Source organism: Hemibagrus wyckioides, linkage group LG09 (assembly GCF_019097595.1).
Source record: "Hemibagrus wyckioides isolate EC202008001 linkage group LG09, SWU_Hwy_1.0, whole genome shotgun sequence".
Lineage (NCBI taxonomy): Eukaryota > Metazoa > Chordata > Actinopteri > Siluriformes > Bagridae > Hemibagrus > Hemibagrus wyckioides.
In genome coordinates this window covers 1,222,986-1,227,638 of record NC_080718.1, presented here as the reverse complement: position 1 = coordinate 1,227,638, position 4,653 = coordinate 1,222,986, and positions in this window count along the sequence as shown.

Sequence of the window (4,653 nt, the reverse complement as noted above, 5' to 3'; positions counted from 1 at the left end):
CCAATGCTTTGAAACAGTGTTTGACTGTGTGTGTGTGTGTGTGTGTGTGTGTGTGTGTGTGTGTGTGTGTGTAGCCCCATGTTGGTAGATCCAGATGTTGCATATCACAAGTGTGAAATGTTTACAAATGTGTAGCTTTTGTTTTGTCTGGAGGCCCAATGAAATGCAGCCCAATACTTTGCAGAATGTGTGTGTGTGTGTGTGTGTGTGTGTGTGTCTGGCCTTGTGTGTGTGTGTGTGCTATGTTGGTAGATGTGTGAAATGTTTACAAATGTGTAGCTTTTGTTTTGTCTGGAGGCCCTCTAAATGAGAATGTACAATGCCCAATACTTTGAAGAGTGTGTGTGTGTGTGTGTGTGTGTGTAGCCCCATGTTGGTAGATCAGATGTTGGTATGTTCAATGTTCATGGAAAGCTCAAAAGTGTGACAATGGGTCACTACTAAATGTGGCAGGTCAAATTGATGGTGTTATAAAAAATTATTCATACACACATAATTTAACAAAATTTTAATATTTAATATTTTCAAAGAGCATAGTATTGAATCATGCATGTCATTTTCATGCAAGTATATGAAAGAAAACCCAAGTTATGACAATTTGACCCGAGAGACAAAAAGGAGGGCTGAAGTGATACGCCATCTTTTTGTCCATAGCATTTCCATTGCCCTGACTTAGATTGATGTTACACTGGCATCCTGGTAGGTTTGAGGAATATCGCATATTGCAGCTTGTCCTCCATATCCTCCAGTCTCCAAATTCTCCTCTTGGCTCTTAGTGGGTTCCTTGATTCCAGTTTTCAGCTAACTTGACCTGGCTGTTTGCATTCACTCTGTTCAGGCATAGTCTCTCCAGAAACACCACTTTGAATACCTTGACCTGAGTACATTTTTCACATTTTCATCAACATTTCCTTCAATGTTATTGATTTTTAGGATATACAACTTTTTTTAGGATTTTGTGGCTGTGTGATTGGGTGTTTGTGTTTCCTTTTTTCTAGTTGTCTAGCTGTGAATCTCACCCAACCTGTGCTTTTGAACCTTGCTCTGTGTTAGGGATAGTACACTAGATAAGCTGGGCTGTTTTGTAGCCAGTAGAAAATACCTTGCTCACATATCTAGAGTCTAATTTGCTCCTCTCTCGTTTGTAAGCAAAACATACTGATCCGGACTTCTGCATTTTTAGAAATGTTTGGCATCTTTCCTGTGAACTTGCTTTCGTATGGCATTTTCTTGGTATGTCTACTATGGCACCTGTTTCCTCCACAGCAAAGCTGATGTCTGCATAAGCGTGTTTCCATAACTTGTATCTAGTAACTAAACTTTCAGTCAGTAGGCACCTGCTCATATCATAAAGGGTTCTCCAACCTCTCTGCTATTTTTCACTCTGGTAGAATTGAATAAGGTACAGGCGTTTAGTGTCTAATCCTATTTTTCGTTAACAGTGCCAGAAAGTCTGCTCATAAATTCAGTGCCGTTATCTGAACAGATGCACATGACCTCTCCATTAGGTGCTATGTCTGCTAGGAACTTTTCTGTGGCTAGTATGTGTCACCTTTAGACTTTACAAAATACACTAACATAATTGCCTGAGTAGTCATCTGCCATAAGACTTTGTATATCTATGTACCCTTATATGCTCAATGTTGGCATAGGACCGGCTAAGTCAGTGTGGACTAGTTCTAAAGGTTTCTTTGCCTTTCTGTCTGGCTCCCTATTTCTCGTCTGAGTGAATTTTCCCTGTTTACACACTTCACATGACTGATTTGGTTTGACTGTGAGTCGCTTTTATCTCCATACCTCTCACTACACCTTGAAACTTTTGTAAATCTTTATAGTTACAATGAATCTGCTACCACCTTTGCCCCAGTAACCATATGACTTTTCCCCTTTGGAAAGTGATTATTTATCCTCCATTTGTTGCCCTTGCCACTGCTAGAAAATGTCATGTGGGTATGAAGGCATCATTATTTGTGACCCCGTGACATTTTCTACTCAGCCTCCTAAAGTACTGTGATTCTCCATAAACTGTACACAAATTAGTGTCTCACTCAGTCCCCTTCAAATTTCATATGAAAACTGACGCTTGAACTTGACTCTTCCCACGTACTTTCAGCGCGTTCTTCAATCACGCCAGACTGCAAGCGTCACAGAGTGAGGATCAAGAGGACAAGTGTGTGTGTGTGTGTGTGTGTGTGTGTGTGTGAAGATCAAGGAAAGGCTAGTATTTAGCTTGTTCCAGTCACTCAAATGTCATACACATCTACTTGCAATACAGTGGAATGATGCAATAAGTTTACCATCCCTGCCACTGTTAATGAGCCTTTATTTTATTTATTTATTTATTTATTTTAATTTTATTTTTTATTATACCCTCCCTGTTGGCTTGGGTGCATAGTATGGCAAACTAAGATCAGCCCCTGGGTATACGCCATACGGCAATAGACACTAATCCCAACCGTTAAATAACAAAGTTCTAAGAAATTAGTCTACAGTGTTTCACACCTCACAAGGAATAGTCAAGATTTTAATCACAGTTACTTTTCTCAAAAAGGCATTCTTGATGCCGTGTTCAGAAAACTGCAATCTCCAGAGGGCGTAGCGAATATAGAAAAAATGTATATGGGCAGGTGCGCTTGCCTCTGACTACTCCAACTATCCAGAAATCAAAGGGCGAGGAAATTGCTGATGTGTCGGTATGCCTGCTAGATGGCCCCAGTGATCCCAACTCAGAAATCCCTGATTGGTTAATGGAACAGGTTCATTGCCCACTTATTTTAACTTCAGGTGCCTGCACTTTTACTTCTGCAGGCCCCTTCACGGCCACTAGATGAAATATGGTTGGATAAATACTCTTATCATAAATATACAATACTGGAAGCAGCGCAACCAAAGAAGAAAAGCTATGAAATGTAGAGAATAGACTATCGGGAATAATTTAATACACATTCATGGAAAAATATATTAAATATATTAAAATGCAAGTCAGTGATTCAGATCACTGCTGTTTAGGCCAGCAGAGAAGACCTTGCTGGCCCTGACGATCGCCACTGAGTTCCAGGTGCGCCAGATCTTTCAACTGCTGCGATATATGAAAACAAACAAAACATTACCGCGTCTCATTATCAACTTCTTTGGAACATTTATTAATAAACTTGAACAAGCGCCGGCTCTGTACATCCGACATTAACACTATAAACTTTTTACGAGAGTGCATTGTATTATGTAATGACATCACACCCAAATGAACCGTAATACATTCAATAAAACAAGAGTAGTTCGGCTGATGCTGTAATCTAATGAGTAAGAGTGCAATACTTAACAATAAATATGAAATGATATGATTAGAAATATTCCCTTTGTGTGCTATTTAAATTAATGCAATTAAAACCATTTAAACTTGACTGTGTAATCTGCATAGTAAAATGCAGTAAACTATAACTTCTTTGCACATTATTTGATTTAAGTTGATCAATGGAGATTTACATTACTTACTCTGATGTTTAATTCGTTATAGATAATTATCACTCTGTTATCTATGAAACATTTAGATACCTGGATGCCTCTACCACTGCAGCTAATCCTACTGAAGAGACATTGTTAAAAACATTCATCTAATTTCAGCTTTTGTGTACAACCTCTTTTGCAGATTTTGAATTGCTGCATAGACAGCCACTGAATTCTGCATCCCATAAATAAGTGCTTGTTGTGGGAAGTGGTAGCTCAGTGGTTAAGGTGTTGGCTCAATGATTTGATTATTGTGAAGTCAAATTTCAGGATCACCAAGTTGCTGCTGCTGGACCCTTGTGCAGAACCCTTTACCCCTTAACTGCTCAGCTGTGTAAATGTGAGTTGCTCTGGATAAGAGTGTCTGACAAATCTTGTAAATGTAAATGCTACTGTTTGTTTGCAGTCAAATAAATCTGTATATGCCCTAGACATGCTGGATGGGAGAGTATGTGATGATAGGATGATATATTTTAGTTTGTAGTGTTTCAGTTAGAACTCCATCACCATATCACACAAAAATAATAATAAACATAATTTATTTAGAGTAAGCGCTCTGTGTGCTGCCATTGTCCAGTAAAAGTCCATTATGATTAACTCATGTTAATAATAAGAATATGAACAATAAAATAATTACAACACAGGACAGCTGTTCTAACTGTTAGATAAGCTTTATTTCAACTCCACTGATCAAAATGTTTGCTTACAGTTGCCTTTTAGTCCTACTGCCAACACGATTTTTCCATTTTCAGACAGTTCACATTTATCTATGACAAGAAGCAAGATATGCCACAAATGATCTAAAACCACACCATCAGACTGAGCTTTGTCCAGCAACTTCCATGTACATTAGTGTCTTAAAAATCAATTTCAGCCACAGCAGTATGTCAGAGCTTGAGATGCATTTCCTCAAAACACCTGGAATCAGTTATAAATGTTGCCTGCACAGACAAAACAAGGACATTTTAAGACACATTGAGGCCATTTCTGTCATAAATGAACACACTAGCCTTCAAAATAAGGAATGTACAAAACAGAAAAGAAATATATAAAAGGTGGACACTTTATAGCCTTGCTAAGGCCATAATAAAATATATAGTGGGGTCCAAATGTCTGAGACCACTAGGAAAATGCTTCTTTTTGCATTTT